Source organism: Chironomus tepperi, unplaced genomic scaffold, assembly GCF_022539635.2.
Source record: "Chironomus tepperi strain 1889 unplaced genomic scaffold, CSIRO-AGI_Ctep_v1 contig_87, whole genome shotgun sequence".
NCBI lineage: Eukaryota > Metazoa > Arthropoda > Insecta > Diptera > Chironomidae > Chironomus > Chironomus tepperi.
Window position 1 is genome coordinate 182,384 of NW_027226209.1, and position 17,858 is coordinate 200,241.

Sequence of the window (17,858 nt, forward strand, 5' to 3'; positions counted from 1 at the left end):
GCTAATAATAATAAAAAGAGAAAGATTTCTTCGTTTCATATCAAATAAAATTCTTTTTATTGCATCGAGCATGCTTCTTTGAGTTCTTTATTCATCCAGATATCTTTTTGCCTTTTTTACTCACCATTACAAAATGAGAAGACATTATCAATTAATTTCATATTAAAATGTAATGATAATTGTAAAGACCGCAATCAGTGCTGCGCTTTATTTCTTTTCATTTCTTGCCTTTTTTGTGTGTTGTGTTCCTTGAGAAAATAAAATGAAGAGATGCACACTATGCAGTAAAAGTCGATAAAAACAATTAATCTGATGAATTTGCGAAAGGCATTAAAGGAGGCAAAAAAATATTGAATATCTCAAAATATAATAAAAAAAGGCAAAAAGCGAATGCAACAGCACTTAGATTTCAATTGATAACGAACTATGTAATTTTAATTGATCTGATTCATTTAACTCTACCCCAATGCTTTTAATGTTTTGCCGACACTGTAATTTTCTTCTTTTTTTTGCGTTTATGCTTTTAACATGCATTGCACTCGTCTCACTCCTTTCAATACCTTAAGCAAGGTCTTTTTGCTTTTAGAAAAATTATTATTACAAATAACAAGCAACAAGCAACAACAATAACTGTGGAAGTCAATTTAAATATATTTAAATATATTTTTTCGAGTACATGTAACAAGTCAGAAATGAATCTTATTCGAGTAATTAAAATTTATTAAATTGTATAAGATGTCCATTAACATAACATCAGAAGCGCAAAACAAAATATGTTTAAGGCAGAAGCTGGCTGAATGGTTGAAAAAAAATAACATAACAGCAATAAATTGATTGTTAATAATTCTTTTCGCCTATGCTTTTGTCGATTTTAATTGCTTTTATTACTTTATATTAACTGTGGCTTACCCGAGCTGTAAATTTTATTTTTTACTGGCAAATAGTTAGAGAACAGCTGTAATAATGACATCAAACCACCAATATGACACTATGATTTTTTTTTTGTCTTTTGAACCTAGGAAGGAAGCTTGAAGGAACAAAGCATTTTAACTGAAGAAGTAATTCAGTGACTGTTCACAAATAAAGGTACATGTACAGATGAATGCAGAAAAGATTTAGCTATCATGTCCTATGACTCTAGCTGATAAAGGGCATCTTTATAAAGACATATGATTTTATATAAGTCAAACGATCAAGCGGACGCCACAAGGACTCAAAAAAAAAGCTCTGTCGATAGAAATGGTAATGAACTTGGCATCGGTTATTCGGAAGCGATAGAGGTTGGATATTGGACATGGTTCACAATTAGGAGATCCAGCTAAGTAAGTAAGCAAGTAAAAGGACAAATGTAGCCATAGCACTCATTGAATGTACCTATTGATAAAGACAGTATTGGAATCAGTAGTTACATTTGACAGTTTCAGACTGCATAAAAGGGACTGTTTGTATCACATCCGAAGATCACAATTTGGTAAGTCGATCTAAAATTTCTCCCAGGTCAACGTGACCCTTATTTGATCCCAGATCCGGTGTAAATCCCGTACCATGAAGATTCGGTTTGAATGTACACAATACCAAATTCATTCAGGCCTGATGTCAGTTTTAAAATCGATTAACCAATTTATGTTATTCGGAACAGTTGATTGTTGTACTTGTGATGTAATTAAATTAATTAGTAGACGAATCGATGCTCTATGTTTATATTGTGCCACTCGGTAAAAATATTGAGCTGCAAATAGAAATGCAATTTATTGACCGAAACTAGCACAAGCAATTCCCTTTCAAAAATTTAAATTCTATTTAATTCTAAACAAAAGTCCACAACGTGATCCAAGTATGTAAATTAAATTAAGACCAACATGAAAGAAGGTGAATAAAAATCTCAAACAAAATCTGCCCTTTCTCATGAAAGAAGAAAACACTTTCAACTCTAGATGATACAGAACTAAATGAAGAATAAAGAAGAAAAAAGTTGATACACAAGTCAAAGTCAACGCAGCACAAAAAAGAGTAGAAAAGATGAAATTGCAATGTGCAAATTCACACAAAAGGCATGAGTTGGAACAACAATAATAAGAGGACGATAGTTGAATTGCATTGAATTGATCTCATGCAACGCGTGATCTATGATTTCTTATTCATGTAACACACAGCGAGACTTAATGGATAAAAGAAAACAAAAATCTAGCATAAAACGAGAAAACGTGTTGAAGAAATAATTACGCATCAATTTATGCTTTTTTTTATATTATAAAGTGAATGAAAGATAAAAAGACAAGAATAGCGTGATCTTGGAAATCTCTTTTCTATATAAAAATAGTAAAATTGTACTGTAATGTAACGATAGATGTTGAGTGGATGTGAAATAGTTCAAAATAATTCAATATCGTCTGACTTGTTTAACGATGTGTGTTGGTCTAGAATCAGGCACTTTTTAATAGAATTGTGGAACTTTGTATATTAGGTTTAACTGGTTATATAATGTTTGAATAGTCTCACTTTATGAGCTGGAGGCATGTCGGTTAATAATCGAATGTACCACACCATTTGGACCTTATATTTATAGTAGAATCTGAGCCACTTACAGGTTCTACATCGGGTAAGATCTACACCCTGCAAATGGATGGGGCACATTGTGATTCACATTTTAAGGACACGAGCACGTATATAAGAACTGATGTTTCCTCCAATGTATCTTGTTATAATTCATATTGTCAAGATTTCATCAAGAATGTCATCCAGATACTAGGATAAAACTGTGGATAGCAATGGAGTGTGTACTGTGGGAACTGTGGATCTGAATTGCATCTTATACATTAATCGAGCTTCATAACTAATTTGAAAAATATCTTCAAAAACTACGCATTACCTAGAATTGAACTCAAGATCTAAAGCAAGGTAAGCCAACGGTCTACATTTAAGGTCACTGATAACATTTCAACGCTGTAACTAGTTACCATTTGGTGGCAATGTATCCATGTTCGTTCCAAAAATTTTCACCAAAGTGGTACTTATAGCTCTTGATTCTATTCTCAAATCACATTGCTTTATAGATACCACATCTAATAAGCAACAAGTATGCTCTCGAGAGCTTCTAGCCTTAACCCTTCTGGATGGGTATGCTCCTGAGCGCAGTTCTTAGCTTAATCTTCTGTTGAGGGTAAGTATTTTGCCTGCTAAAGCACATTAAATCAATTTCGACGCATTTCAAAATGCGCCTTAACTGACCTTTCCACCTCATCTCCATCCTACTCGTTTTGTTATTTTAAAGACCTTTTTTCACTCAACTTACAGTTCAAATCAATATTTAAGATGTACAGATGAGATAAAATGCAATTTTCTACGATACTTTTTTTTTTGTTCATTCATTTTCGTTGTTTTGTGTCTTACAATATAAAAAAAAGCATCAGGGTAATGACTGTCTATTTTTCACGAATGATTAAAGTTTTATATCTTTTCCCATTTCATTTTGTACATACATAGAGCATTGTAATTTAGAAAAATAAGAGATTGATAGAAGTGAAATGGCTCAAGTTGCATCAGAAAGTGTTTTTTTTTTGCTCGCTTTCTTACCATTGCGCGTCTAAACTGAAATTGTAAGCTATTACGGGTAATTTGATTTAGATCAAAAGATGTTATGTTATTTTGAAAGTAAATCGAAAGAGATTTTCATCCTAACGTGCAATATGATGATGATAATGATGATGATGATGACTGTGCATGTTTTTCTTTTCCTCTTTCTTTTTTTTTGATATAGTTTTTAATACTGTATCGTTGTGATGGAAATGGGGGAACTTGATGTTAATTTGTCCAGTTTTTCTAATTTATTGTGCTTGATGTGGGTTAGCCACGCGTTTTGGGTTATACTATGATATATTATGATCCTGGATGGGCAGCTAGTTGATTTATCAAGCCAATCCTAATCACTGACGTTACCAGATATCAATAGCTCCCCATGCAAGTAGATAATATTTAGACAGATAATTATTTTTAACCAAAATGTTCAACCTGAAGTTGAAAGAATTGTGTCCAAAATAGGTAGAGGTTGACCCTAAAAGCCTCTTCCTTCAGGATATGCCCCTGTCTCTACATATATATTGATGAAAAAGCTAACAATTGCCTATTATACAGGAATTTTAATCACCGATATTTGTATATTAAAATTAGGGTTGGGCAAATTCGTATACGTATATATACGTATACAAATATACGTATATTTTATACGTATATATACGTATATGTATACGTATACAGATTTTTCAAAAAAAATTTCCGTTACATATCAAAAGTCATAAAAGTTGGTAATTATAACAATAATATTAGTAACAAATTGAACAGCAATGAAATTGAAACTGTTATAATGTTGTGTTTCATACAAAATGTTATTAGAAAGCTTAAAATTGTCAAAAAGTAAAATTTTTGTAACGGTCGAAAAAATTCAAACTTTCAACAAAAATTTGTAAACAGAAAAAAATTATTTTTTTACAAAATTAATTAATTTTTACCATTAATCATAACTTAAGGACATTTAAATGCTACTGGATGTGAGAAAACAATGTAATAACCACTTTTGACTTCTAACTTGAGCATTTAAGATCATTTTTAATTAAATAAATAACGTATTTTTTCGGATTTGAAAAATCTGTATACGTATACATATACGTATATATACGTATATTTTTTTGTTCTTATACGTATATATACGTATATATACGTATATTTGCCCAACCCTAATTAAAATCCACAAAATGTGGATTTATCTGGATTTAAGCAATAATTAATGGGTTTTTTGGCATTTAATAAAATCAAGTATCATTTTCTAAACGTCAATTTTACTCAGAAAGGCGGAGTAGATTTATGTCTCTGCAGTATGTAAATTTCTAAAAGTATTAATTCTCCAAACAACACCTTCAATAAATTGTCAATATTGTAAAACAAATGGCTCTACTGTGGGGTAGTCCAATTATTACGTTCGCTGTTTTGTGAGTGGGAATGAGGAGACTTCAATTTACGATTAAACAACAGTTCGAGCAAATGAAAGATTTTAGCATAAAAATAATTCCGATGAGGGCACAAAAATTCATTTCCCGAATTGCACCCAAAAAAGAGCATACTCAAAATTACTACAATATAATTGAGCATTTGTATTGGTTGACTATACTCATAAATACGCTCATTTTGTTAAGTATGCACATTTTCTGTTAGGGCACATATTGGTAAAACGATTGAAAGTTCGACTCCAGATCAGCGTAACTCTGATTTGATGCCGAATTCAATTCATATCTGGAAACATGTCTCATTTGGTGCCAAATCTGACAACGAATTTTGAAATCGATTAACCAATTTATCCTAAATATTTGTGTTTATTTAACGTACCATGATAAGTGAACAACCCTTTTTGCACTTCAAGTTGATTATTTTTGGAATGAACCATAATATTCTTAATGGAAAAAACAAACAAAAAAATTGTCCATCTACCCAACAATTTCTCCCCTAAATGTTGCAATTTATAAATCATTATCTACCGATATTGATCAAAAAACCCTCATAAAATTTGCAATAAAGTGCAGTTAACCCACAAAAAAATGCGCTTAAAATAATCACAAAATTACTGCCTTACCAACAACTTAAATCATTTCATATCCCATCATCTACACATAAAATATACATTTTCCCAAAACAACGATAGTACGTTTCTATACGTACCATAGCTAAATATTACAAATTTCCCAGAAGCAACAAAAAAAAAAAAACTGTAAGTTTCATCGTTCCATGGTCATTGACACTAAATGAGCCTGTCTAGCGCTTGGCATATAAACACCGGAGTGAGAAAATTGACGATAGAGAGAAGGAAAAGCATTTACAGAGTTTTTTTTTTATTCCTGATTACAATCTTCTTCCATTTTTTGCGAATCCAATTTCTATTTGTCTGTAAATGGTAATGGTTGCTATATCCACATGAAAAAGAGCTTTTTTACTAACGCTTCCTCCTATTTTCATTTCCTATCCACCCAAAAAAATATAAAAATCTACCAAAAAAAAACAGACCTGAACGAAACGAGTAAGAGAAATAACATAAAAACGTACAGAAAATAAAATACTGGATAAATGATGAAGAAAAAGAAGTCATTGAATGTGTAGATGTAAATATAAAGCTATAAGGAAAACATTGCACCCAACATTGCCAGACAGATTTTCCCCAAAAAAGTTTATTGACACGCAGTGTGTTGACTGCGAAGAAGATCAATGTACGGCAGCCATCCACCTCAAACCTGCCCCTACCCCCTCCACCCTGTGTCTGTGCCGAAAGCCTCTTTTATGACAAAAATCATCTTCTTGTAGCTTTTTTTTTTTCGGTCTCGCAGAAAATTTTCTTTTGTCGGGTCTGTGGAAAATGTCTATACACAAATGTGTGAGTAAACGAGACTGCGAATATTTTTACATATTTTCTGTTCTTCTTATCAGTCATGACAAAAGCAACGTGTATTTCATTCAAAAAGCTTCCCCCGAATTTTACATCCAAAAACAAAGTGGTTACGAAAATTTTGTGTATTGGTGGCATAAAATAATAAAAATTGTGTAAGTCTTTGGCCTGGCCCCGTCACAACAATGAACTTTTGTGTAAGTTTTTTGAGTCTTTCTTCTTAGCCTGACTGTACATTTTGTTTTTTTGGTGTGTTGATAATTCATTGTCTCACTCGATGTATCGTACGAAAAAAAAAGCATTTTTCCGAAATAAAATTTAGTGAAGGATATAATGAAGAAGAAGGAAAAAAGGTTCAATGTACACATAAAATGTGTCTAGAAGCACAAAAAATGATTATATAAAATAAATATATATATGTGTGTAAGCACCTCATAACATTTTCAGTATATTTGGAGTGTGAGACAGGCATTGTAAATGTGATTGGAAAAGTTAGAAATAAACTTATGGTAAAAAGGAGTGAAATGAAGCACTTTTAGGTTATTAAGTAGGAAAAAATTGAACACTCGAGCCTGAATTTAAAAACTTTTACTTTATTTTGCGACTAGGATTTGAACCAGAACTTTATTATCATTTTATAGTATTTCTCTGAACGCCTAGACTTTTATATACTGTTTAGTAACGAACTTTCATGTATTTATGTAGCTTTCAATTTTGGTGTCAACTAATGCTTGAATATTGCATTGTCATCGAGAATACATATGCATGAAAAATTTCAGCTCGATTGGAGTAGTAGAAGTGGTCGAAAAATCGATCGCAAGATTTGACCTCGACAAACAAACAAACAAACAAACAGACAAGAAAGCAAGTTAAGAAAAACGAGGTAAAAATGATTATATAAAATAAATATATATATGTGTGTAAGCACCTCATAACATTTTCAGTATAATGACAGGCATTGTAAATTTTGGAAAAGTTAGAAATAAACTAATGGTAAAAAGGAGAATGAAGCACTTTTAGGATTAGATGTGTTGAAAACTGAATTTGGAAACTTTTAAGCAATTAATGACGAATTCATAAATTAGTTTATTTCGAGTAGTGAGTTTTGTAGGGCAATTATGAATCTGTGAGCAATGATAGGCTACTACTGATTGATGCTCTCCTGAATTTAATGTGTTGGCATCCTAAGAACCTTCCTGAACAGTGTAGAGGTGCTGATATTTTAAATGGGTTTTAAGGAAACCTTGAACAATTTATAAAAGTTTCTTTCGAAGTTTTGGGGCAATTATGAGTTTTTAATTTCCAGGGTGACCCACCTTCCTTAATATGCCTCTCACCATGAGTTGGAAAGCTCTCTGTACTCTGTCTCTACCATTAAAAGAGCAATTTTGAGTCAAAGAGAAAAGATTGTCGATGATTGATTGATTTTCTCTTTCCTACTGTCAATGTAATGAATAATGAGTCGTGAAACAAAGTTTGCTCATCACTGCTTGAAATTCTCCATTTCAACTCTCATGATACCTTTAACACAATCGACTTTAAATCTACTACACAGCTTCAGACACCCGCCATCCCCATTTCATTTGAATCACACAAAATTGTCTCAGTAATAATTCAAAACCTGCAATTCCCTCATAATCAATACCACCTTTCTTCCAATATTCGACAACAAGTCAAACGTACACAAAATCGTGATTCCTCATGAAAAATGATAAGCAACGAAATAAGTCGTGAACGAAAAGAATACAGTCAACTTGAACTTCTTATTCCGATTTTCTTCTCTATTTTCACATAACAAAACTAAAATTATAGAAATTGTACTGTTGGAACTTGTAAACTATCAATAAATATAATATTCGCATTATAAATGCATATAATGTTATAAGAAGTACAGCATTATGCACCTCAATTTAATGTCTTGAAGGTTCGTTTTTTTTTCATCATCATCTTCTCGCACACAAAAGAAGAGGAGAACAAAAAATTGCTTTTGCAGTTCTTTTTTATCTAGTAAAAACAGAACATTCTTCTTCTTTATGCTGCAGAAATAAAAATCATGCTTCACGCAAAATAATCGTGCATTTACGTTCAATTCGTGATGTCTAACGTAATTTAATACATTACATTTTATTTTTATTTCCATTTTGCTCCGCTTTTTAGCGTATTTTTTGTGATAGTAGAAATTACTATTGTTGTAAATGGATTGGCTGGATAAATGTTGTAAGAGCTAGTCGTCCTTAAAGTGGAGTGGGGAATTAACTGATCTGTTGTGTCAATGGTTAGTCGCAGGGATGATTAAAAAGATCTGGATATATTTAGTCATCCTTGTGACTAATCAATAACTTGACAAATAATCTAGTTGTCTGCTCAATATCTGCTCAATATTAACTTATCCGAATATGAAATACATATCGTTTTCTTTGATTTAACAAAATTCGACACCAGGCTTACGTGGTTCTGGCATAGTGCCTAGATTCAAACCGAGTCTGGCACCAACTCAGAGTTACACCGGCCAGATGTTTAATCAATTAACTGATTTGTGCTGTTCTTGTTAATTCTTAAGTCAGGGTTAAAATCACGTTTGGTTATGAATCTAGCTGTTGCTCTATCCATTGACCCTTTCTACTGATATGAAATGATAGTGATGTGGACTACAAGTATCTATCCTAAACAATCACTTTTTTCACTTCTCCATTGTGAATTACATTCTAATTAAATTCGTTCTAGCACAGTTCAATGTCTGATAAGATAACTAAGTATAGATTAGGTTGGTATTAGAGTTTCTCGAAGTCTCGGTTTTGACAAATTCTCGAGACCAGACTACGATTTCGCAAAGTTGCGATCTCGACAGATCTCGAGACCAAAACTGAAAAGTCTCCCGAATGGAAAATTTGATATAGCGAAGGTCTAGACGATATGTCCTAAGTCTAGATATTAACTAGGCATTATACTTGAGTCTTGATCACGGTATAGAGAACCCTTAGTTGATAACGAGTTGATAATGCAGCTATTTTAGCTATACAATTTCGAATCGTTTAACGTAATTGATTGAACTTTATACTTGATTGATTGTGGATATAAAAAGAAGTTATAAATTGAATTCACTGGAAACTTGACTTAAAGTCGTTTTTTCTTACATCCGGAGTTTCTGATAAGTAATCTAAACTGGACTATTACTGAACAGCACCAGTTATTTGTGAATTGGGATTTTTTTTATTGAAAGTAGACTTTCTGATGTAATTTTTACACTTCTTATCAAATAAGGAACTTGATTAATTTGGAAATGAAACTTATTGCGAGTATCTCTTAACTGAATCCACTGCTGTTCCTAACAGACAATGACAGCGCCTAAATGAACGTGATCATGCGTATACTCAATCAATATTATTGCACATTTTCAACCTTGTGAGCCATCTCATGCTTCATGCCTCTTCAGGTGTCATTAAACATTACAAAACTCACTAATTAATTAAAAATGCGCTCCATTCACTTCATTCCAGCAACATTTTCACATTTCACTTTACTTTTTGCTCTTTTGTTTGATGCAACGACGACACAACATGCGGAAATTTTTCCTTAATGTTTCTTATTATTATATGTTTTTTTTCTTACTTTATTAAATAAAAAAAAAAGCTGAGAGAAAAGAAAGAAAGGCTTGTGTACATAAATATATTATTATTGAGGTGATAATAATTTATGACACTAACTCAGCTTCATTTGAAAAGAAATAACAGATTGCAATATCGTGAAAATGAGTAATAATTAAGACGGATGAACTGTTTTAAGTACAAAAAAGGCTTTTTATGTGACCAGCATTCCAATTTTTTTGAGTGGATAACAGTGGATGAGTTTTAAAATTAAATAATAAGAAAGAGAATTTTTAAGTTTGGTGTCAATTTAGCTATGAATGGAATGAAAAGCAGTTCAGCATAATGAATAGTAATTTTAAACGAGAGAGTCTATTTTTATATTGATGACTGGGATAGAGCATAAAATTGATACAGGTTGAATGATTTAGTGCTAGGAAAACAGGGATGCTTGTATGAACCAAGATACTTTTTGAAGACTTTGGCATTTTGCTGTTTCATTTTAATTCATGGAAAAAGAGGCTCGTGCTACTAAAAGCCCCTTCTCTTGAGTACTGCCCTTGGGTAGCTGTTAAGGCCTGCATTCCTATTTTTTATCAAAAGTCTTACTCAAGGTCCAATGGTTTTCAGGACAAAATAACTATAATCCACTAAAATTCCAGAAGCTTGTTGTTTATGTACAGAAGTGTCAGCATCACACTATTACCCAAACAGTCAAGGATCATGTTCATGAGCATGTTCAATTAAATTGATTGAATATATTCATGAGCACGCTCATTCAAGTGAGTATGCTCATTATCTGTTGGATAGTAACTTTAATATAGATATACACATTAAAATATATCAAGTTTTGGTATGTACAGCTCCTCTCAATCAATGATATTTTTATCACATTCTCAAACAGCACCACGTGTTTGCTAAGGAGCCACAAAAGGATCGTTCACTTTTTAGGTACCGCTTTTCGGGAAAGGAGGGGGTCTTAAAGTAGATATGTTACGTTACATAATAAGTGAACGACTCCAAAGTTGCCTCGTGACTCCACGCAATATTCAGCATAAAAATAACCAGACAATGTGTTCAAAACAGCCCATAAGCATCCAACAATCATTAACAACTTGCTCTAGAAAAATAAATAAAATAGTAAGTAATAATAATAATGATGATAAATATATAAAAGAATCCCCTCTCCCGACCTTAAAGCTTAACCCTTTCACATAAAAGATTATTTTATGATTTAATAAACTTATTGAATTGCGAACACAAGAAGAAGGAGATAAATCACATGAAAAGAAATTCAATTGTTTTATTAATTCGAGCACAAAAAGAGAAAAAAAATTCCTACTTAGGGAGAGTAATGGGCATTGCATCCATCCATTCAACAATAAACATACTTGCTCCTATTGTTCATATACAATAATATAATATATGAACAAAAAAAATGATGAAAAATGATTTATGAAGTTATTTAAAGAATATTGCAATTGCAATTGTTGAAAATTGAAAAGAAATGAAATCTTTTTGCTTTATTTATGCCTTTATGCCTCTTTTCTCTTATTTTCAGTTTCCTTTTTGAATCAAGATTGAGAATAAATATTTACTCTTCTCGATTATGTCATTAAGTTAATGGCAATTAAACTTCTGGTTATTGATGAAGACTCTCTCACTTACTTACTTACTTGATTATTATTTCTTTTCTCTGCATAAAAGGCTACGGCTCAATTATTATTTAATTTTCTCATCCTGCTGGCTTTTTTAATTTTATTATTTTAAGTAGTGAGATTAAGATAATTATTTTCAGCTCACTTCATCGCATCTACTTCTTTTTATTATTGATTCACTCTGGGAATTGTAATTTTCATGTGAATGCAATTTTTGGGAATGATTGGGAATTTATGGGAAGGTGTTTTGGGTGCACTTTTGGGGTTTTAATGTTCTGATTTAAATTGAAGGCAGCTTAAGTATAATATGATTATTTTGATATGATCAGAACAGCTTGCGAAGCCTTTTGATGTTCACCATTAGTATCAAATATTCAAATTTGAAGTAAAGCTTCGAAATTAATTTTATACACATGTTAATTTGAGCTGGACTTTAATATTGTTCAATATTGAAGCAAGGGACGACTAATGACAAAATGCAGTAATTTAAATTTGAAGCAATACTTTACACAGATTGACATTTAAAGCTTGACTTTAATATTGTTAAAAATTAATGCAAGGCTTCACACAGATTAAAAATTGAAGCTACACTTTAATTTTGTACAAATTTCTTTCTGTGATTTCTGCTTGCACTTGTGAAGTATATGGTTTCAAAAAAATTTCTTTACAAATCAACTTTCCATATGTCTAGTTAAAGTCTAGTTAATGTCTTGTTACATTGTCAAGACATTTTTGGCAAGATAAATGGCTAGTCGAATCATGTCTAATACTAGATATTGACTAGCTGTGTCCACTCGGGATTGTTCAATATTGAAGCAAGGCTTCAAAATGCAGTAATTTAAATTTGAAGCAATACTTCACACAGATTAAAAATTGAAGCTACACTTTAATTTTGTTCAAAATTGAAGCAAGGCTTTGCACAAATTCAAATTTGAAGCTAGACTTCAATGTTGCTCAAATTTTTCGATGTGATTTTCATGTTAGGCAAGACTTTAAATTCGAATTAAAGCACGACTTCTGCAATTTCGAAAATAAAATTCAGCTTCTCACCAAATTGCGCCTTATCTTCCAAATTTCACCACCAATTTAAACTTATTCGATTTATTTAATTTCTCAAAAATTCAAATTCACGTCTGAATTTCATTTGCACACTTTATTTCAGTTCATTAAGATGATACTTGATTTATATGAAGCTCATTTTATTCTGCGATATCTAATTGTCATCATCTCACATTTATTTATTCGTGAAAATGGATTCTTTTTTTTATTTTATTTTTTCTCCTCCTTGAGCATTTATTTTTTTTTGTCATTCTACCTGAGCCCCATCTCACAATTTGTGTGCACATGAAACTCATCCAATGTGCATATTTATTGCGAAATGCAAATGAGTTACTCGGAAAAATCATGTGTAATAAAATTTTATTTTTACTCTTCTTTCGTAACATAATTCTGTTGTTTTTTTGTTTGCCTTTACATCGAATTGAGAAACGCAATGATTTTTCTGCAGAATTTATTTAGAGTTCAATAATGCATAGGACGAGTGACATTGTTCATAAACAATGTAAAAAAATCTTTTATTGACCTAGTTTTTGGGATTTGAAAGGAAAATATAAAAATAAATTAATGTTGAGTGTTGAACAATGTGTTATTAACATCGGAGCTTATGAGATGATGATGTCTCATTTTATGGATGCATGCTGTGTTCGTAATTATGTTTGAGGAAGTTTTTTTTGCTTCATTGAAGTTTTTTTCTGGGGTATTGCACTTATGGGAATTAATTATGACTTTGAAATTTGAAAGTTGAAATCTCAAGAGAGTTAAATTGGATTTTGTGCTTTGTTTTTATGGTTAAGTTGCTGTATATTAAAGAGTCTCTGGTGGCTGGTTTAGATGTTAAGTTTATAGTCGAGAGTAAGAACCACTAACAGACTAATATATCGCTAACAGGCTAATATATCAAGTCTAAGGACTGCAGTGACATTTCTGTACCTTAAAAGCATCTTTGCCTATTATGGAACATTGACAGTTTCGGGATACGAAAAATTGTATTTCGATCCTAAAAAGTCAACGGCAAAAATCGCCTAATCGATCCAAAACAGATCATCAGGCTGATAAGATTCTGACTTGGTTAAGAATTCAGTTTGAATCCAGCAGCATGACAGAATCAGGATTTGGGATCCACTAACCGACTTATGTGAACTTCTACTCTATGTAATGATTGAGAGACCGGATTATGAGAACCCAACCCACGAACTCACAGCAAAGACTGAAAAAGATATTCAATATATAACCTAACCACTCGGCATCAGTGACCTTACTACAGATCTGGCAGATTCTCCTACATATGACTCGATACCCCGAATTCTACTCTGAAAAATACACCATAATCCTCTCAAAAACTCAGACATCATTCTAATAATTTCACATCACCCTTCATGTATGCCCCAATAACACAATAACATCCAATAATTCCTCATACAAAAAAAATTGCCTCCACATTAAAATATCAACAACAATAAAATCATACAGAAAATTGACAAATAACAGTTATATAAATTCTGACAGATTTGACAGCTTCATTTAATTGAAAGTAAATATTAAAAATACGAGAAACAGAGGAGAAAAAAAATCATTAGCAATTTAAAAACAACTGACATTTCCCTATTTTACGATTCTCAACATTTCAATACACAACAACGACATTATGCAGAAAATATGCATGGAGAAAAAAAATATAATTTTAAAAAAATTTTGATTGATTTTGCGTTTCTCTTAAAAAATAACACAAAATTCAATTATTTCTCATCTTTGATATTATAGTTGAGTTATATAGTTTGCATGGTTGGTCTGTTTGATGGGTACTCTAATAGCACACATCGGTTAATCGAAACAAAATCCGGCAACAGTCCTACGTCACACTGGGATGGTCATGAATTAAAATCAAGTGGGGATATCAAGGCTTGCCGGATTAATTACTGGGTATCAAGACTAGATATCAGATTTAAAGAGAATTTTGAGGTGATAAGATAAGTATTCAGGTCATGGGAAAAAGGATGATTTTACAAATTTGAAGTGGATTTTGAGGCTTAATCAGAATTCTGGATATGAAATGAGAAGCGCTGACTGGAATTAAACGTTGCGAGTCTGGATCCTTGTTTAGTCCCCTATAGTCCTCTAATCAGGCACCTATAACCCTCTAGAGTACCCCATCAGGCACCTAAAACCTGCTAGGGTACATCAGCAGGCACATATTACCAATTAAAGTATCCCAGCAGGCACATATGCCTTTCTATGGTACCCCAGCATTCACCTACAATCCTCAAGAGTACCTCAGCAGGTACCGATGACCTGACGACGCATTTTCATTTCAACCCATCTCATCTTCACTAGTATCTCCAAGCAACATTTATAATAAATATTTCACATATCTTATATCGAACAAATCCAAATTCTAGTACACAATCATCATCATCTTTAATGTTCATACATAAACTGAAATAAACACACAGCACAAAAAAAAATATTTTTTTTTCTCTCATGCCATGCACATTTTTTTGCGTTTCCTTATTTTTTTATATTCAATTATTACTTCGTTTTTTTCTCTTCTTCTGTATATGCTTGCTTCACTCTCCATCTTTCTCTCTCACTCTTGATTTGCAATTTATTCATGCTATGGCAATTGGCAAAAACTTGAAGGGAACGCAATGTAATTTAAAGACGTAAAACGCTAATGAGATTTGTGGGCGATGTAAAGTAATATGTGAGCGCGCGAAAACATCGTGTATGGTATTTTTTTTTTTATATTTGTTAATTTTTCATCTCTACTTAAAACGGCTCTTTTTGATGACGAGTTATTTGGAGCGAAATGTTGAGATGTTGATGGCATTTTGGGCATGTGGTGCATAAAAGTCAAAGAGGGATCACAATTGATCTGTACGGTCTGCGAAGTAAGTAAATTAGAGAGATTGAAGTTGTTATCTGTAGATTTAGGAACCTTTAAGCCATTTTTTCTGGGACTGCTATGAATTGACAGATATGTAGCAATTTACCATGCTACACTGTTCAAGTGGTGTTGTTATAGCTTACCATACCATAACTAAGGTTGGTTTATAGGGACCGATACACTAGCTTGGACTAGAAACCAGACCAAGGACCAGAGGAAATGGCCCCAAATCTGTAGATAGTTGTTGTATTTGAGGCTAATCTGTCCGTGTTTTTGATCAATTTTTTCAATTTAACAAAATTTAATTTTTGAGGTTTTCGTACTCAGTTTTCATAATTTTTGTCTAAAAATTGCTGAAATTTTAATTCAATTTTCCAAAAAATTCAACAATTCTAGTCCTTAAATAAGCAACTCACAACTGTAACATAACTCCATCCAAAAAATGCGTCTCATCCACCTCACACCTTAAAATGCCCCCCATTAAACATATTAAATCTTACCAATTTATAAAAGGAAAATAACAAGACTAAAAGACAAGCCAACATGCCAACACAATTGACTTTAATATGCATGACTTTAATAGTAATAATAATGCAAGAGCCACGAGGAGGTTATTATGAAAAATTTTGTATAGTTAAACTAGTTTTCAAGCCAAAAGTGATTCGTTCTCCTTTATTATCATTAGTTTGCACATTGCACATATAATAGTTCAAGTTCATGGAAAAGAAAAACTTTACTAATTAAATATGGAAAAACGAGAGATAGAGGATGAGAAGAAGAGGAGAATGAAGAAAGTTGAACTCATTTTTTTTTTTTTTTATTTTAAAAACAGTGAAAATAATTGTTTTAAAACTTCATGACATATAATATCAAGTTTAATGCAAAGAAGAGCAAAACAGGCGGTGTGGGTGCTACATCATCAATGCACTAGATATGGTTTGTTTAATGCAGTGCAAGCGATGTGAAGAATTATATGAAGATAGTAAGATAAAGAAATCGAATACGCTGTGCAGGGATGCTTTTGTTGAGAGGATGTTGTATAGATTTTTAAGAACTTGCTGATATTTCAGCGCAAATACGGAATTTGGTGACGTCAAAATATTCGTTGATTGTTAGATGAAGGACGCTAGATTCCTTAATATCCCGAACTGGCAGAAGGTTTCGAAGGAGAGAGCTGTCTTCAGACATTCCCTAAGGATTTATTCTAACAGGGATATCTAAAAAAGTCCGTTTACATATTATGTAACATGTAAAATTGATAACGTATCTGAACCCATCCTTTGTTCCGTTCTCTCCCGCCCTTCACATTCCTGTACCCCACCCCATTGCCAAGTAAGAGCGTCAAGTAATAAATGGACGGCCCCAACTCATCAGCTAACTTTCTTACTTCGCTGGTCGTACAGATTAGTTGTGATCTACGACCTTCCACAGGAGTCGCCTGAAGCTGGCTCTAACGCTGTCTTAAGCTTGCCAATTTCCGATACCAAGTCGTCAGTACTGGTTCTTATGAATCTGCAACAAAATGTTCTTATCCAAGCAGCACAAGGAAGTCGCTTGGGTACCACTTACGACACAGCATTCACGACAAGACGTGAAAGCGTCATGACAGCCTTTTTTGGCACATTTTTACTGTTAAAAGTGAAATTTAACATGTTGAACCAACAAGAGCATTTCTCCCATTCAAGTTCCCTTTAAAATCATCCAAGAGCCCCTCATCCTCTAAAATCAAGACAATAAAGACCTAAAAGACATCACAATACATCCAAACATCATCAATTCCTCATAAAATACCTCAAAGTACCCATCCCTATCGAAACATCTGATATAGTTTTCTTCAACAAAAGTCGAAACTTTTTCTTATGCTTACATACACACATTATATGTTATGATAGGTAATGGAGCTAAAGAAATTCCCTTGCAATACTTCCACTCCTACTCAAGATAATTTAAATTCTAAAAAAGTTTCATCCAAAAAAAGTTTTCAATTCAAATGAACGAGAAATTTTCCTCAACTATCGATTGATGAGAAGTAAAACGCAGTTCTGCAAGGAGGTTTTGTTGTATGCATGTATATCACCCCCCAACATCACTATTCCTACCTTCAAACCGAAAAAATACTTTTTTCCTGCGAAACTTCCACAAAAAAAAACTTTTTTCAATACACGATTTTTTTCGATTGTAATTGATTTGGACCTTATCCAATTACAATCGTAACCAATGCGAGATTGCCAAAGGGTGTGGCTTCTCTG